Source organism: Moschus berezovskii, chromosome 11, assembly GCF_049115385.1.
Source record: "Moschus berezovskii isolate FMDL1 chromosome 11, NW_MosBer_1.0, whole genome shotgun sequence".
Taxonomy (NCBI): domain Eukaryota; kingdom Metazoa; phylum Chordata; class Mammalia; order Artiodactyla; family Moschidae; genus Moschus; species Moschus berezovskii.
In genome coordinates this window covers 106,377,023-106,396,926 of record NC_142470.1, presented here as the reverse complement: position 1 = coordinate 106,396,926, position 19,904 = coordinate 106,377,023, and the positions used below count along the sequence as shown (strand labels likewise).

Genomic DNA, 19,904 nt, shown 5'->3' with positions numbered 1-19,904 from the left:
GTTGGTCATAACTTTCCTTCCAAGGAGTAAGCGTCTTTTAATTTCATGGCTGCAGTCAGCATCTGCAGTGATTTTGGAGCCCAAAAAGATAAAGTCTGACACTGTTTCCACTGTTTTTCCATTTATTTCCCATGTGTCAGACTGCCTGGGTTCAAATCCAAACTTCACCCCTTACTAGCTGTGCACTCGGGTAAGTTCTCAGCGACTCTGGGCCTCATGTGCATTGTCTGTGTAACACGGTAGTATTATCTACTCCATAGGCCTGCTGGGCGCCTGGAACCATGCAGGAAGTAATGTTTCTCAAAAGCATCTATGGAACGCTGTATTTGGAGGCAGTTTGTAACATAAACACAGGAAGACTGTCTCATTCTTTGTCATATCCTTCTTTTCTTATCCCAAATGACCCTATGAAACCTGATGGCCCTTCAACACAGCACACTCGGTTTTCTCTTTTTTTCACCATCCTGAACCGTTTGTGGGATCCTGGCTCCCCAACCAGGAGTCAGGTCACTGCAGTGAAAACACTGAGTCCTAACCACCGGTTTGTCAGGGAATGCCTCAGTGCACCTGGTTATGAATGACTGTTGGCTCTTCCCACATTCTAGCGCTCACAAAGATAATGGGTTGTTGGCATTTGGTGTGTCTAGCAGCGTGGCTGTAGATTGGGCGGCTGTGCTGAAATGCATTGTGAGGCTGACTATGCAGCCCCACCTCACCAGGTGGCTGATTTGTAGGGACTGAGAATTGATTTTGGCCTGCAGGTTTCCATATGCTCATTTTTAAATGAAATAATATCATCAGTTCAGTTCAGTCACTCAGTCGTGTCCGACCCTTTGTGACCCCATGAATCACAGCACGCCAGGCCTCCCTGTCCATCACCAACTCCTGGAGTTCACTCAAACTCACGTCCATCCAGTCGGTGATGCCATCCAGCCATCTCATTCTCTGTCGTCCCCTTCTCCTCCTGCCCCCAATCCCTCCCAGCATCAGAGTCTTTTCCAGTGAGCCAACTCTTCGCATGAGGTGGCCAAAGTATTGGAGTTTCAGCTTTAGCATCAGTCCTTCCAATGAACACCTAGGACTGATCTCCTTTAGAATGGACTGGTTGGATCTCCTTGCAGTATAAGGGACTCTCAAGAGCCTTCTCCAACACCACAGTTCAAAAGCATCAATTCTTCGGTGCTCAGCTTTCTTCACAGTCCAACTCTCACATCCATACATGACCATGGGAAAAACCATAGCCTTGACTATGCGGACCTTGGTTGGCAAAGTAATGTCTCTGATTTTTAATATGCTATCTAAGTTGGTCATAACTTTCCTTCCAAGGAGTAAACGTCTTTTCATTTCATGGCTGCAGTCAGCATCTGCAGTGATTTTGGAGCCCCAAAAAATAAAGTCTGACACTGTTTCCACTGTTTCCCTGTCTATTTCCCGTAGAGTGATGGGACCAGATGCCGTGATCTTAGTTTTCTGAATGTTGAGCTTCAAGCCAACTTTTTCACTCTCCTCATTCACTTTCATCAAGAGGCTTTTTAGTTCCTCTTCACTTTCTGCCATAAGGGTGGTGTCATCTGCATATCTGAGGTTATTGATATTTCTCCCGGCAGTCTTGATTCCAGCTTGTGCTTCTTCCAGCCCAGCGTTCCTCATGATGTACTCTGCATAGAAGTTAAATAAGCAGGGTGACAATATACAGCCTTGACGTACTCCTTTTCCTATCTGGAAACAGTCTGTTGTTCCATGTCCAGTTCTAACTGGTGCTTCCTGACCTGCATACAGGTTTCTCAAGAGGCAGGTCAGGTGGTCTGGTATTCCAGACCTTTCAGAATTTTCCACAGTTTATTGTGATCCACACAGTCAAAGGCTTTGGCATAGGCAATAAAGCAGAAATAGATGTTTTTCTGGAACTCTTGCTTTTTCCATGATCCAGTGGATATTGTCAATTTGATCTCTGGTTCCTCTGCCTTTTCTAAAACTAGCTTGAACATCTGGAAGTTCACGGTTCACGTATTGCTGAAGCCTGGCTTGGAGAATTTTGAGCATGACTTTACTAGCGTGTGAGATGAGTGCAATTGTGCGGTAGTTTGAGAATTCTTTGGCATTGCCTTTCTTTGGGATTGGAATGAAAACTGACCTTTTCCAGTCCTGTGGCCACTGCTGAGTTTTCCAAATTTGCTGGCATAGTGAGCGCAGCACTTTCACAGCATCATCTTTCAGGATTTGAAATAGCTCAACTGGAATTCCATCACTTCCACTGGCTTTGTTCATAGTGATGCTTTCTAAGGCCCACTTGACTTCACATTCCAAGATGTCTCGCTCTAGGTGAGTGATCACACCGTGATTATCTGGGCCATGAAAATCTTTTTTGTACAGTTCTTCTGTGTGTTCTTGCCACCTCTTCTTAATATCGTCTGCTTCTGTTAGGTCCATACCATTTCTGTCCTTTATCGAGCCCATCTTTGCATGAAATGTTCCCTTGGTATCTCTAATTTTTTTGAAGAGATCTCTAATCTTTCCTATTCTGTTGTTTTCCTCTCTTTGCATTGATCGCTGAGGAAGGCTTTCTTATCTCTCCTTGCTTTTCTTTGGAACTCTGCATTCAGATGCTTATATCTTTCCTTTACTCCTTTGCTTTTTTCACTTCTCTTCTTTTCACAGCTATTTGTAAGGCCTCCCCAGACAGCCATTTTGCTTTTTTGCATTTCTTTTCCATGGGATGGTCTTGGTCCCTGTCTCCTGTACAATGTCACAAACCTCCGTCCATAGTTCATCAGGCACTCTATCTATCAGATCTAGTCCCTTAAATCTATTTCTCACTTCCACTGTATAATCATAAGGGATTTGATTTAGGTCATATCTGAATGGTCTAGTGGTTTTCCCCACTTTCTTCAATTTAAGTCTGAATTTGGCAATAAGGAGTTCATGATCTGAGCCACAGTCAGCTCCCAGTCTTGTTTTTGCTAACTGTATAGAGCTTCTCCATCTTTGGCTACAAAGAATACAATCAATCTGATTTCGGTGTTGACCATCTGGTGATGTCCATTTGTAGAGTCTTCTCTTGTGTTGTTGGAAGAGGGTGTTTGCTATGACCAGTGCATTCTCTTGGCAAAACTCTAGATAATATCATAACTATGTGTAAATGTAGACTCCTGCAAAAGCAGTCATGTGCCAAGACACGGTTTGGCATTTGGAACAATACTGATTCCGTGACGGATCCATCCCAAGCCAGGTGGGGGATGACTTGCCATTTTGAGGACTGGCTCCTGCCACAGGTGGAGGAGAGACTCTTCTTGACTGGCTTATCCCCTCCTTATACTGGGCAGATCCTCCGTTAGGCTTCCCACTCAGGACAATGCCATCCCCTGCAATTTCTATGGCCAAAAAAAAAAAGAAAGAAACCTGCACTGCACTCCTGCCCACATTTCTCTCTAGAGTTTGATTTTGGTTTCAACTCAGCAGCTCCAATTCTTGCCTATTAATCCCCCCCAGCCCAGACCACTGGTTGGGACCAGTCCCAAGTTCTAATCATTTTTTTCCCCAGGCACCATAGCTTTCCCAACTGTGTATCCAACCAGGTTTTTATTATTATTATTTCAACCTTGTTGTGCAGCATCTTAGTTCTCTGATCAGGGATAGAACCCGCACGCCCTGCAATAGAAGCTCAGAGTCCTAACCGCTGGACCGCCAGGGAAGTCCCCAACCAACTTTTTAATAAGCCAACAAGCATGGACACAACACCTGCATGATCGGGCCTGGTGTGACGAGGATCACCAAGTTCTTCTCAGAGGCAGACACACAGCTGAGAGCAGGCTTCGGGAAGGTTTGGAATACAGATTGCTGCCTGAGACCAACGTGCCAAGGAAACAGGAAGAGAGATCATACACCTGTGTGCCTATCACCCCAGTACCTCAGAAACCCTGTTGGGGGGGCTCCAATGGTTCCCCCCACCATCCCCTACCGAAAGTAACCACTTCCCTGAATTGTATGTTAGCTATTCTTTTGCTTTTCTTTATAAATTTACTACTTATGTATGACCTCTAATCAATATATTTCGAGATCACTGAGCCACCAGAGAAGCCCCATATACATACACATTTACATATATATATTCTTTATAGGTTATTACAAGATATTGAATATAGTTCCCTATGCTATACAGTAGGTTCTTTTTATTTGTTTTATATATACTAGTGTGAATCTGTTAATCCCAAACTCCTAATTTATCCCTCCCTCCCCAGGACCCTAATTTTTTTAAGTGTGTCTTATTCTAGTTTTATGGATAAAATGTTTTCTCTAAAGTCTTTGAGGGTATTAATGACAGTTCATTCATGAAGCATTCTTCTCACTGCTTTGTAATGAATCCAGAATTAATTGAAATATGTAATAGTGGTTAATTTCATTAATCTATAGAATATGATATTATAATGATTATAGAAAAGACTAACAACATAGAACTATCATGATACATCTTAGAGCAAAAAGAGCAAGTTAAACAGTACCACAGTATATATTCTTTTCCCCATGTTTTATATATTATTATAAAAATTTTTATTGTGAAAAATACCAAAAGTTAAAAGAATTTTATGATGAACACTACCACAATTCTAACATTAGCATTTTAGTATACTTGCTTTATTGTATTTCTAACTATTAGATTCCATCTATGTAACCCTCTATTCATCCATCAATCTACCTCATTTTTCGATATATTTCAAAGTAAATTACACACGCCAGTACTGTTGCCATCCAACCATCTCATCCTCTGTCACCCCTTCTCCATACCAGTATATTCTCCCCTAAATAGTTTAGCATGTACATCATTAACAGCATTTCAATATTTTCTTCCAGTGCTTATTCATCTAAAATAAAATTTACATATAATGAAATACATAAACCTTAAAAGTGTAAAATTTTCAGAGTTTAGACAAACTCATATATCTGTGTAAATTCAAATGTCTCCCGAGGTTTAAACATTATTCATTACACCAGAAAGTTCCCTCATACCCTTGTTCTAAGTGCTTTAGAAATATGAACTCCCGTACATGGAAAAACAGACTGGTTCCAAATAGGAAAAGGAGTACGTCAAGGCTGTATATTGTCACCTTGCTTATTTAACTTCTATGCAGAGTACATCATGAGGAACGCTGGGCTGGAAGAAGCACAAGCTGGAATCAAGACTGCCGGGAGAAATATCAATAACCTCAGATATGCAGATGACACCACCCTTATGGCAGAAAGTGAAGAGGAACTAAAAAGCCTCTTGATGAAAGTGAAAGAGGAAAGTGAAAAGGTTGGCTTGAAGCTCAACATTCAGAAAACTAAGATCATGGCATCTGGTCCCATCACTTCATGGGAAATAGACAGGGAAACAGTGGAAACAGTGTCAGACTTTATTTTTGGGGGCTCCAAAATCAGTGCAGATGCTGATTGCAGCCAGGAAATTAAAAGACGCTTACTCCTTGGAAGGAAAGTTATGACCAACCTTGATAGGATATTAAAAATCAGAGACATTACTTTGCCAACCAAGGTCCGTCTAGTCAAGGCTATGGTTTTTCCCGTGGTCATGTATGGATGTGAGCATTGGACTGTGAAGAAAGCTGATCGCCGAAGAATTGATGCTTTTGAACTGTGGTGTTGGAGAAGACTCTTGAGAGTCCCTTGGACTGCAAGGAGATCCAACCAGTCCATTATCCTGGGTGTTCCTTGGAAGGACTGATGCTAAAGCTGAAACTGCAATACTTTGGCCACCTCATGTGACGAGTTGACTCACTGGGAAAGACTCTGATGCTAGGAAAGGTTGGGGGCGGGAAGAGAAGGGGACGACAGAGAATGAGATGGCTGGATGGCATCACCGACTCTGTGGACATGAGTTTGAGTGAACTCCAGGAGTTGGTGATGGACAGGGAGGCCTGGCGTGCTGTGATTCATGGGGTCGCGGAGAGTCGGACACGACTGAGCGACTGAACTGAACTGAACTGACCCATATACTTTGAGCAAGGTAGTATTATTTTCTCCATTTTACAGATAAAGAATCTGAGATGTAAAGTAGCCAAATAGCTTACTCAATGCCTCATTACTGAGGAGTAGGGCTTGGGCCCTACAGTTTGCACTGGTAACCACACGTCAGCCTCTGTGATCATCTTTCAAACCTATGTCAACTTCAAAATGCTGACAGCAGTTCTCTTGGGTAGTAGGGTTGTGGGTGACTTCTGTTTTCTTCCTTTTGCTTACCTGTATTTTCTAAACCCTGAATAGTCATTGGAGGGACTGATGCTGAAGCTGAAGCTCCAATATTTTGGTCACCTGATGTGAACAGCTGACTCACTGGAAAAGACCCTAATACTGGGAAAGATTGAGGGCAGGAGAAGGGGGCATCAGAGGATGAGATGGTTGGATGGCATCACTGATGCAACGGAGATGAACTTGGGCAAACTCCAGGACGGAGTGAGGGACAGGGAGGTCTGGCGTGCTGCAGTCCATGGGGTCAGTGAATCAGAATCAGTGTCACGGAATAAGAATCAGAAACGACTGGGCAACTGAACAACAACACTTTCTAAGATTTCTTCATTGAACGTATATATCCCTTGCTTGTATACCTAAAACTTTAAAAAGCATTTTAAAATATTTCCTGGAGAAGGGAATGGCAACCCACTCCAGTATTCTTGCCTGGGAAAACCCACAGAGGAGCCTGGCAGGCTGCAGTCCATGAAGTCGAAAAAGAGTCAGATACAACTTAGGAACTAAACAACAAACAGACTAGTGAAGAAATTACTGTGAAGTTACTGAAATTCAAAGACACAGATGCCTTTGAAAAGGACAGAAGCTTTTACATCATTTAAATAAGAAAGAAAAAAACCTATGAATTTATAGTTTAAAATTATATACCTGTTTACACTGAATTTCAAATAAAGGGACTTTGTTATTTTTCCTTAAGGGCTGCAACATATACATACATATAAATATTTCTGTTTTTAATAAAAGTTATCCTTAATGTGTTAAAAAAATAAAATATTCTCAACAGGGCCCAACACTGCTCTTTTCTAAGTCATGACACCCCCTCACCTGATCTCTCTTCACGCTCACAGCCAAACCCTTGAATATCGACAGGCTAAAGTATGGTCACTTTCTGCATCACAGTGTGTCTTCCCAAGGTTCACTTACTTGATCATTTCAACCAAAGGACAAGCAGACATCCAGTGTCACATAAGAGCTACGTCTGTTAGTTCACATGGGAACACGAGTGGGCAAGAGGCAGGAAGTGACTCACTCAGTGTGGTTTCAGAGTTTGCTCTTCTTGAAATTAATTTTGGAATTTCAATAGATGTGCTCTGAATCTTGAAGTCAGTAGAGTCTGCTTATCTTTCTGAAATCTCCATTTAATTGCCGGGCTCTATTTGCTGTCCTCCCAGCAGTACAAGTGCCTCATCTGAGAGGAGAGAGCCTGCTGTTCAATGTGTGGCGAGATGCCATTCAGACTGATGAAGCAGGAGTTGCATTCTATGCACAAGTAGCAGCTCTTCTATTAACAATTCTCCTTTACAGGACATTCCTGGCTGATTGGAAACAAGGCAGCAAATTTTTACTTTCCCTCCATGTTCAGCAGCATCAGCAACGTACAAGTCTGTCCACACAGGCTTTGACTGCACAACAAACTTGAAAAATGTTTGTCACCAGAACAAGCTAACTCTTCCAGCTCGTGATAACAAGAAGTTAGTTTGATGAAAAGCTTGCAGTTGTTGAAAAAATTGATTTTTTTGAAATTTCTGGTTGAGAAAAAATGGTTTTTACTGTATCATGATTATTTTGCCTTAGCTTCCTTGATGTACCACCCATAGCCCAAACCAAGTATTTTATTTAAGATCCAAATATTTACTTAGACACCTCCCTGGTGATTCATTGATTAAGACTCCTTGCTCCCAATGCAGGAGGCCTGGGATCAATCCCTGGTCTGGGAACTATGCCTCACAAGCCATACCTAAGATCCAGCCCATCCAAATAAATAAGTAAATAAATAAAAAATAAATGTTTATTTGCTTATCTAATTCTTGGCCATAGACTCAATTTCTACATCATCCTGGTCAGGATTCTGTGTGGATCGTAGGTGTGTTTCCTGTAAATTATCCCCAACTTCCAAAAAGCTTATAAAAACAAAAAGATACCTATCCAAACAGTCTCCTATTCTTCATAGCTGGAACACTCGGGATAATGAATAAATGTGTCATTCATTTATTCCATTCATTCATTCCAAGACACAGCTGTTGCAAAACCAGCATAGAACTAAGTTTAAATTTAGTCTTTGCCCTTCAGAGTCCCAGAATTTCATTAATGACACCAATGACTTAGTGGGGCTTCCCTAGGTATCCACCTGCCAATGCAGGAGATGCAAGAGAGTCAGGTCTGATCCTTGGGCCAGGAACATCTCCTGAAGAAGGAAATAGCAACCCACTCAAGTATTATTGCCTGGAAAATTCTGCGGACAGAGGAGCCTGGCGGGCTGCCGTCTGTGGAGTCAGAGAGTCTGACAGGACTGAGCGCACACACACACACACACACACACACACAACTAAGCAAGGTGCAGATTTCTGTGGTAAGTACTGTATTTTGTAATGTGAATATGGAAGACAGATACCAACACCCAGGAAGGGTGGGTGGCTACTCCCTGAGCAAGGTGCTCTAAATATATGGGGTTATTTAATCGTCATGTTGTAGCCATGTGTTCCGGGGAACAAATTCACTCTGAAGGACAATGCAGACAGTGGAGTGCAGTTTACTACACTTACGGGCCCAAGGCAGAGTCTCCTCTTAGCCAAGCACCCCGACCAGTTTTTATGAAAACCTGTATACCCTCAGGCGTCCCTGCCCAAACCCACCTCCCCAAATTCCCTGAAACTAGTCTGAGCAAAGGAAAAAGAAAGATACAATCAAAGTCAACCCGTGATTCATATGCCTTAAGCCTAGGTGGTTAACAGTGGACAGTTATCAATGGGCTTGTGGTTGTACCCCAATAAGCATAATAGAATGCATGATTCTATGTGGTTACACAGATAATTAGGGTATTCTTTGAGGCGATAGAGAGCCCTGGCGCTCTTCCTTTTGGGGCCCTGATTTTCCAGTTGGTACGTCATTTCCATAGATACTGGGCTTTAGCTCAAAGTCCACAGTCCGGCCCAAGATGGAGTCCTGCTTTCAGCATAGAGCCTGTTCTGTTTCCTCTTTCACTCACACTAACCTTAAGAGAAAAGGAGTTTTATCATCGTGTTTATCAGATGAGGAAGCTGGGGCTCTGGAAGGTTCAGAACATTTCGGGCCTCAGACAACAGGCAGCAAGACAGGGCTCTGAGTCTTGATACCATTCTCTTGCTCCTGCCACACCAATCTGCGTCCATGGGGGAAGAATGGATCCTGCGAGGTGTTAGACACTCAGTCCTGTCTGACTTTTTGAGACCCTTTAGACTGTAGCCCGCCAGGCTCCCCTGTCCACGGAATTCTCCAGGCAAGAATACTGGGCTGGGGGTGATGGGGTCGGGGTGGGCTGGAATTCCAGGAAAGTACCAGCGTTCCCCTTGCGACAGTACGCTGCTCACGAGTGCAACTCTGGGAAGCACTGTCTCACACACTCATTTACAGGCTCCACACTTGTGGCGGGGAGGATGGGGGCGGGGAGGATGAGGGGTGGGGATGGGAGGATGGGGGCAGGGAGGATGGGGGTGGGTTTGCGAGCCTCTCTCAACCACGCACCCCAGTCACTGTGCACCCTATACTCTCCCAAGGGGACCTCAATATCCTGATGAGCAGACTCCGCTGAGGGAGTTTCGAGGTGGGGGCGTGACTCCTGGGAGGGTGCAGGAGCCACTGGGGCCACAGTTGGCGGTGAAGGGCTGAAGGGAGAGTGCTCATGGAGCCCCCAAAACTGACCCAGAGGAGGAAGCCCCTTCCTGATTCTCCAGAACCAAGTGGACAAATCAAGCCCCAGGTTACACAGGCCAGCATGGGCGCACCTTTTCCTTTCAGTTCAGTTCAGGCACTCAGTCGTGTCTGACTCTTTGCGACCCCATGGACTGCAGCACACCAGGCCTCCCAGTCCATCACCAACTCCCGGAGTTTACTCAAACTCAAGTCCATCCAGTCGGTGATGCCATCCAACCATCTCATCCTCTGTCATCCCCTTCTCCTCCCGCCTTCAGTCTTTCCCAGCATCAGGGTCTTTTCAAATGAGTCAGTTCTGCCCATCAGGTAGCCAAAGTACTGGAGTTTCAGCTTCAGCATCAGTCCTTCCAATGAACACCCAGGACTAATCTCCTTTAGGATGAGCTGGTTGGAACTCCTTGCAGTCCAAGGGATTCTCAAGAGTCTTCTCCAGCTCCACAGTTCAAAAGCATCAATTCTTCGGCCATCAGCTTTCTTCACAGTCCAACTCTCACATCCATACATGACCACTGGAAAAACCATAGCTTTGACTAGATGGACCTTTGTTGGCAAAGTAATGTCTCTGCTTTTTAATATTCTGTCTAGGTTGGTCATAACTTTTCTTCCAAGGAGCAAACGTCTTTTAATTTCATGGCTGCAGTCACCATCTGCAGTAATTTTGGAGCCCCCCAAAATAAGGTCTGTCACTGTTTCCACTGTTCTCCCATCTGGGAAACTCATTTTGAGCACCATCCAACCAAGACACACCACCCCATTTAATATTTTATGATTTATTTTCCATGTTAATATAGATTTACATTCTATTTTTTATATATACAGTATATTTCTATGTTTTTAATAGGTGTATTGTGTGATGATCAAAGCATAAGGTTTATGTAGTGAATTAATTTTGGTAAACATATTGCAGATACATGGGTTCATGACAAGACCCTTTTGCAAAACTTTATCATTTTAAAAAAATCTTCACAGATCTGTCTGTGGCTGAGCTTATCCCAATGATCGTAATTATCTTTTCATGCATAATCTGTCGTTCGCTCTAGCTGTGGGAGTCTTTGTGTCGCCTCTTGGCACCTTCTCTGACATCATCTGAGGCAGTATACTGATGGCTCCCTCACTGTTAAAGATCAGCAAGATGTTCTAGGCTTGCCTCACCTTTTTGGATATGCTGACAAATTGTGCTGTCACCCTCTGAGGAATTCTGACTCTTTCTAGAGAAGAACAGCAGCACAGTGGGTTTCCCTGGTGGCAGAGTAGGAGACCCAGGTTCGATCCCTGGGTCAGGAAGATCCCCTGGAGGAGTGCATGGCAACCCACTCTAGTATATTTTTTTTGGTTTTAATATCTGTAGTTTTATTAATGTCTTCTCTCTCTGTTGCTCTTTCATAGTAATAATCACTTCACAATGAAATGGAACAACATGGAATCCAAAAATGGAAGCCCTTGGAATCAAATATTTATCACAAAATGAACACTTTCAACTTTAAACATACAATCACTTTTCTCCATACTTAACTCAAAATTAGTAAACAGAATTCTTTTCAAACTGTACGAATACCCTTTACATTTAGCCTGAGATTAAGCATGAGAAAGTTCAAGCTGAAGTTAGACTTCATTGCCCAAACACTTAAGCATGTGAAAATAAAGCTGAGGATGAATATTCATTTGTCAAACACAATTTAAGCATTCCGATGAACTCTGACAATGAATAATGACCCAAACCAAACTTTAAACTTGCTCTGGTCTACATGATCTTCAAAAGTCTAAAAGTACTATTGTTTAATAATGATTTATTAAAGTCTTCAAATGACAAATTATGAAGGTATGTCCAGATGCAGAATTTTAGTTCAACATTTATATAGCTGCTGCTTTGACTAGTATTAAAAAAAACAACTTCCCAATTCTTAATATTCAACATGTACTTGAAAAGATGTAGCAGCATGGTATAGTTTATTTTATTATAAATATTAGTACCTGTGATAAAATATAAAATACAGAGTCTCCCTTTTTCAAATAGTAAGTCTCTGAATGCTTCATTCACCTTTTGGTTTCAAACCCATGCAATGCGCTCATGTGACATTGTAGATTTTGCATCAAGACAGAACACTGTACATCTGTTGAGAAGGAGGTGTGCTGTGGGAATACCAAAGCACTACATCATAGAAAGTAAATGCTGAAGCAAAAATACTTTCTGAATATATACTGTACATCATGTAAACAAACATTCATAAGAAGACTCAACATAGGCCAAAACATCATTTTCTAGGAAATCAGAATCTCCTTTCTTTTACATCACACACGCTGAAGATGCTTTCTGTTAGGAAGAGAATGGAGCCTGTTCCTGTATTTGTTAATGTGCTTAAATATCTTGGAAACAAGTAACTGTTACATTCATTTGCTAACGGTTTGTCCTCTTCGTTGGCTGGCTGTTGCAAACAAGGAATACAGTACTATTTCAGTACCTGTTTTTCATGTAAATACTAGCTTCGTTATAATGAACTTATTTTTATCAGTCCATTTTAATAATATAAATAGATTCAATGAAGCAGTGAATTTAAAAATTTGTGCAGGGGAAACTAGTTGATAATTTGTTTCCAATAAGGCTAGTAGCAAGATAATTACTACAAAGTTAGTCTGAGCTAGTAGTTAACCCCTGATTAAGCGAGCTGAATCAAAGTCTGAAGTTAGGTCATTTTATTTCCTCTATTACTTGTGCAAATCTAAAATTTCCTAGGTAAGAGAGAGTGCTGGCAGCCTCAAAGTCCTGTAATAAGTGAATGAAATACTGCTTAGGTTTCTGAAATGAAGAGATACACTAATATGAAGAAATCTGAATGTCTTAATGATGGTGTCACAGCAGTGACCTTGGGATTTCCTAAATGAATCAGAAACTAAGAAAGACAATTCATTAGTCAATCATCAATCAAAAGCCTACACCTGAAGCAAAAAAAAGATACAAAATCAAAGATGCATTTTCTGCTATGACCATATGCAGCAGTTTCAGTTCAGTTCAGTTCAGTCGCTCAGTTGTGTCCGACTCTCCGCGACCCCATGAATCACAGCACACCAGGCCTCCCTGTCCATCACCAACTCCCAGAGTTCACTCAAACTCATGTCCACAGAGTCGGTGATGCCATCCAGCCATCTCATTCTCTGTCGTCCCCTTCTCCTCCCACCCCCACCTTTCCCAGCATCAGAGTCTTTTCCAGTGAGTCAACTCGTCGCATGAGGTGGCCAAGCTGTAAGTCAATTTTGTGTACCAGCAGCAGCCCCCTCTAACAGGAAAAAAGCTTAGTCATGACTGTCCCTCTCTTTTCAGAGCTTCCAGTCTGTGAAAGAGCGCATTTCCAAATGCTTCCTGGTACGCAGGGCTGAGTGTATCCAACAGGGAGTAGACTGTTTTGTGGTAGGGAGTCTGTAAATGATCATCCACCTGGTCGAAAGCATACCCTACCACCCTGAGCCCTGCTTCGGTGAGCTCCAGGCAGTATCTGTTCCTTCCTCTTGTTTCCACATTGATATAGGCCACATCGTCTGCACAGCCCAGGGTTTTTGAGACAAAGATGGTGTTAACAGCAAAGAGAACATCATTCACAACTGCTTCGGCTTCCAGCCTCATGTCTTTCATATCAGTTCCTTCAAAGCCATTAAGCTCAGCTTCTTCAAATCCTGACATGCCGCTCAGCTCCATGGGATTACAGTCTGTTTCCATTCTGCGCACCGCCGGTCCTTCGTCTCCTCCCTCCCCCAGCATCTCTCTAGTATTCTTGCCTAGAGAATCCTATGGACAGAGGACCCTGGCAGACCATAGGACATGACTGAAGTGACTAAGCAGCAGCAGCAGGATGGTGAACCCAAATCTGGTCTTAAGCATATGGATTCAGGGACTTCCTTGGTGGCCAGTATTTAAGTCTCTGTGTTTCCAATCTAGGGGCTGTGGGTTCAATTCTTGGTCAGGGAACTAAAATCCCACATGATGCAAAAAAACCCCAGGGATTCAAATGTGTTTGTGTAACAGAGCAAGTGGGCTCGTTGCCCACTGCACACGAAAGCCCAAATACCATTTTGGGCATTTTTTTTTTTTTGCTGAAAGAAAAAGGCTTTATTGCAGGGCAGCCAAGCAGGGAGTGAATCAGTCCATCCTAAAGGAAATCAACCTTGAATATTCATTGGAAGGACTGATGCTGAAGCTGAAGCTCCAATACTTTGGACACCTGATGGGAAGAGCCAACTCTAATGCTGGGAAATATTGACAGCAAAAGAAGAGGGCGACAGAGAATGAGATGGTTAGACAGCATCATCAACTGAACGGACATGAGTTTCAGCAAACTCTGGGCGATACTGAAGGACAGCGAAGCATGGCATTCTCTAGTCCATGGGGCTGCAAAGTGTTGAACACGCTTGGTGTCTGAACGACGACAACAAGCAGGGAGACCGCAGGCAAAGTTCAGACCTGTCTCCCCCATGGCTTGTGACTGGGATGTTTATTCTAAAGTGGCGACTTATAAAGGGAGGGGGCTGGGAAATGATTGGTGGAAAGTAGGTTTAACTTTCTAGGTAAACTTCAAGAGTTCTGCACGGGGACATCCCTGGTGGTCCAGTGGTTAAGACGTCACCTTCCAATGCAGGGGGTACAGTTGGATCCCTGGTAGGGGAGCTAAGATCCCACGTGCCTCATAGCCAAAAAGCCAAAACATAAAGAACAGAAACAATATTGTAATAAATTCGATACAGACTTTTTAAATGGTCCATATTAAAAAAAAAACTTTAAAAAAATGTTCTCTATGCAGGTATGATTGTCCTTTAAGCCTCTTCACGGTCTGCATGTGCAGCTTGGGGGGAGCCTGTGGCAGCCAAAGTTCACTATCAGTCATTCTAGTCCCTCAACTCATCTGCACGATGCTCAGTCAGGAGGAGCTGTCAGCAAGTTGTTTACTTAGCTTTCTCTGTGTGCGAAGTCACTCCAGTCGTGTCCACCTCTCTGTGACCCTACGGACCGTAACTCACCAGGCAACTCTGTCCATCGGATTCTCTAAGCAAGGATACTGGAGTGGGTGGCCATGCCCTTCTCCAGGGATCTTCCCAACCCAGGGATGGAACCCAGGTCTCTCACATCTACCTGAGCTGGCAGCTGGGTTCTTTGCCACCAGTGCCACCTGGGAAGCTGATACTCTGCAGAATAAGCTTGCTGCTCTTGGAGCATCAGTTTGCTTCTATCTTGTTTCTACCTTACGCTATGGGCTGTAGGCTGTGGTTTCATTTGCCTGTGTGTAGCCGAGGCGGCTGGCTGCAATGTGAACTCACAGACTGGCACTTGTTTGGGACAAACTTAGGTACCTTTGGCAGTGACGTGCATCTTCTCTGTCTGCTCCTGCCCACCCTCTCTCACCTTTCCCTCCCTGCTCTGTGCCCTGGGGAACTGGCCCTGATGGATTAAATCAGAGACTTCCTTGTCCACTGGCTTTGAACTGGTTTTGGCCAGTAGGAAGCATCAGTCAGAAATCAGTCTTGAGAAAACTCAGCTCTTTTCCTATGGGGTCCCAGAGGTACAGTTTCATCCTCTCAACTGAAGGCCACATTTTTTTAAAAAATCAGATTTTCTCCAAGTAACTACTCTTCTCAAGTTCTAGTAACAAATCACTCCACCCTCCTAACCCTTACCTAGAGCTGGGTTGGCTTCAGGAATAATAGCCATCCCTTGCATGCATGCATGCTAAGTCACTCCAGTCGTGCATGACTGTGTTCGACCCTATGAACTGTAGCCTGCCAGGCTCTTCTGTTCATGGGATTCTCCAGGCAAGAATACTTGAGTGTGTTGCCATGCCCTCCTCCAAGGGATCTTCCCGACCGAGGCATCAAATTCAAGTCTCTTAGGTTTCCTGTATTGGCAGGCAGGTTCCTTACCACTAGCGCCACCTGGGAAGCCCGTCATCCCTTGCTGCTGCTGCTAAGTCACTTCAGTCATATTGGACTCTGTGTGACTCCATAGACGGAAGCCCACCAGGCTCCCCCATCCCTGGGATTCTCCAGGCAAGAACACTGGAGTGGGTTGCCATTTCCTTCTCCAATGCATGAAAGTGAAAAGTGAAAGTGAAGTCGCTCAGTCGTGTCCGACCCTTAGCTACCCCACAGACTGCAGCCTACCAGGCTCCTCCATCCACGGGATTTTCCAGACAAGAGTACTAGAGTGGCTTGCCATTGACTTCTCCGTGTCATCCCTTGCAGCTTTCCCCAAATCCCAACCCTTTTTGATCCTTAATTAAATTCTCCTCAATTACCCAGCATGAGGATGCCATCAAATCCTACTGGGAACCCTGATACCACAGTTTCAGGACTTTAAAAAACAACAATAACTGATTTTTAAAAACTTTTCTATATTTTCCAAGCTTTTCAAAATTATCATGGTTTGCACTTATGAGTTGTTAAAATATTATCCAGAAACATCATACATATTCTTTTTTGAGGGTAATCTTGAGCAACTGGTGTTCCAAAGGGCACATTTTTTGAAATATTGGAACAAAAAAAGACTTCTAGAAGGTACTCCCAAAATCTCTAACACTTATCTCTGGGTCAGGGGGTCTGAGGGTAGCTTCTTTATTCTATTCCTCCTATATATTTTTACAATGAGCATTTATCATTTTTAAAAAGATAAAAATTTGAAAAATTTCTAGGGAAATGTGTATATGTTGATGCTTAAAAGCAAAAGTGAGTTAACTTTTTCTGTAAATGACCAGACGGTAAATGTTTTAGTGTTGCCAAGAGGCAAAATGGAGAATATTATGTAAGTGCTTACATAATCAGAGAAAAAATAAATCTCCACGAAATTTTCTACGAAGTTCATAATAAAAATAATCAAGTGCAATTTTTTTTGTAATATGGAAATTACAAATTCTTCCTACTAATGGAAGAATTATTCCATGGTTATACAGTGGAAGTGACAAATAGATTCAAGGGGTTAGAGCTGATAGAGTACCTGAAGAACTATGGACGGAGGTTCGTGACATTGTACAGGAAGCAGTGATCAAGAACATCCCCAAGAAAAAGAAATACAAAAAGGCAAAATGGTTGTCTGAGGAGGCCTTACAAATAGATGAGAAAAGAAGAGAAGCTCAAGGCAAAGGAGAAAAGGAAAGATATACCCATTTGAATGCAGAGTTCCAAAGAATAGCAAGAAGAGATAAGTAAGCCTTCCTCAGCGATCAATGCAAAGAAATAGAGGAAAACAATAGAATGGGAAAGACAGAGATCTCTTCAAGAAAATTAGAGATTCCAAGGGAACATTTCATGCAAAGATGGGCACAATCATGGACAGAAATGGTATGGACCTAACAGAAGCAGATGATATTAAGAAGAGGTGGCAAGAATACACAGAAGAACTGTACAAAAAAGATTTTCATGGCCCGGATAATCACGATGGTGTGATCACTCACCTAGAGCCAGACATCCTGGAATGTGAAGTCAAGTGGGCCTTAGGAAGCATCACTACAAACAAAGGTAGTTGAGGTGATGGAATTCCAGTTAAGCTATTTCAGATTCTAAAAGATGATGCTGTGAAAGTGCTGCACTCAATATGCCAGCAAATTTTGAAAACTTAGCAGTGACCAAAGGACTGGAAAAGGTCAGTTTTCATTCCAATCCCAAAGAAGGGCAATGCTAAAGAATGTTCAAACTACCACTCAATTGTACTCATCTCACATGCTAGCAAAGTAATGCTCAAAATTCTCCAAGAGAGGATTCAACAGTACATGAACTGTAAACTTCCAGACATTCAAGCTGGTTTTAGAAAAGGCAAAGGAACCAGAGATCAAATTGCCAACATCTGTTGGACCACAGAAAAAGCAAGAGAGTTCCAGAAAAACTCTACTTCTGTTGTATTGATTACACCAAAGCCTTTGACTGTGTGGATCACAACAAACTGTGGAAAATTCCTCAAGAGATGGGAATTCCAGACCACCTTACCTGCCTCCTGAGAAACCTGTATACAGGTCAAGAAGCAACAGTTAGAACTGGACATGGAACAACAGACTGGTTCCAAATCAGGAAAGGAGTACGTCAAGGCTGTATATCGTCACTCTGCTTATTTAACTTGTATGCAGAGTACATCATGTGAAATGCCGAGCTGGATGAAGCATAAGCTGGAATCAAGATTCCCAGGAGAAATATCAATAACCTTAGATATGCAGATGACATCACCCTTATGGCAGAAAGTAAAGTGGAACTAAAGAGCCTCTTGATGAAAGTGAAAGAGGAGCATGAAAAGGCTGGTTTAAAACTCAACATTTAAAAAACTAAGATCATGGCATCCAGTCCCATCACTTCACGGCAAATAGATGGGGAAACAATAGAAACAGTGACAGACTTTATTTTCTTGGATTCCAAAATCAGTGCAGATGGTGACTGCAGCCATGAAACTAAAAGACGCTTGCTCCTTGGAAGAAAAGCCAACCTAGACAGCATATTAAAAAGCAGAAACATTATTTTGCTGACAAAGGTCCTTCTAGTTAAAGCTATGGTTTTTCCAGTAGTCATGTATGGATCTGAGAGTTGGACCATAAAGAAAGCTGAGCGCTGAAGAATTGATGCTTTTGAACTGTGGTGTTGAAGAAGACTCTTGAGAATCCCTTGGACTGCAAGGAGATCCAACTAGTCCATCCTAAAGGAAATCAGTCCTGAATATTCATTGGAAGGACTGATGCTGAAGTTGAAGCTCCAATACTCTGGCCACCTGATGCAAAGAACCGACTCATATGAAAAGACCCTGATGCTGGGAAAGATTGAAGGGGACAGGAGGAGAAGGGGACAACAGAGGATGAGATAGTCAGATGGCATCACTGACTCGATGGCTATGAGTTTGAGCAAGCTCCAGGAGTTAGTGATGGACAGGGAAGCCTGGTGTGCTGCAGTCCATGGCGTCGCAAAGAGTCAGACACGACTGAGCAACTGAACTGAATGGAAGAATGGAATTTAAAAAAAAACAAAAACATGTCAATGAGATGGGGCTCAAATTTAGTGTTCCCTATCATCCAAATTGATTGCAAATTTCATCTGTAAGTGCTGATCTGTAATGAAATATTACATATTGCTTCTTTTTCTGTTGAGGTGTGGTTGATGTACAGTATTATACGTTTCTGGTGTATGACACACTGATTCACAGTTCTAAAGGTAACATTTCATTTACAGTTATTGCAAAATATTAGCTATATTCCCTGTGTTGTACATAGTGATTCTTTGAAAATATTTTTCAATATAGATAAAGATTGTTAATTGATATTAATCTACAACTTATGATTTTAATTGAGCATATTTATTCTTATATGGAGAAGGAAATGGCAACCCACTCCAGTATTCCTGCCTAGAGAATTCCATGGACAGAGGAGCCTGGTGGGCTGCTGTCCGTGGGGTCACACAGGGTCTGACACAACTGAAGTGACTTGGCAGCAGCAGCAGCATTCTTATATAATTAGATTTATCTTAATATTTGACTTTTTAGTATGTCATTACACTGCAGATTAACCGCTCATTAGAGATTACCTGGAAGATCCTCAATTAAAAGTTAAAAACAAAGTTAAAAAAAAAAAAAGTTAAATGGATTTTGAAATATGGAACCGTTTTTTCCACTTGCACCCATATCCAGCAAACTGCCAGAACTGCAGTTCAGAAATAATTCAGAAAACATATCTACTGCAGATTTATGTGGGAATGGACATCCTGCTTCCTGTTTTATCTTTTGACAGCATGGGAAGTGTCTTGAGCAGCTTGCTATTACTTGTGATTCCGTTTGTTGAAATGACTTTATCACAGAATAAATTTCACATAATTGCCATTTTGCCTTGTAATTTTAGGTTGACCTCACTAAGAAGCAATATCAAGTCTGCAACAATTTCCAAAGCCACTCAGTGTTTGAGCAAAGTAGTTGAGGACAGTTTCAGAGAGAAAAATGTTAATCTCAGCTCCTCCTATCTTGAAAAAATTGCAAACTG

At 42.5% G+C, this 19,904-nt stretch overlaps 1 pseudogene; it reads right to left on the bottom strand.

Moving 5' to 3' along the window:
* Positions 1-13,152: 13,152 nt before the first annotated feature.
* LOC148776253 (GSK3B-interacting protein pseudogene) lies at positions 13,153-14,029 on the bottom strand (annotated as a pseudogene).
* Between the last annotated feature and the right edge of the window lie 5,875 nt (positions 14,030-19,904).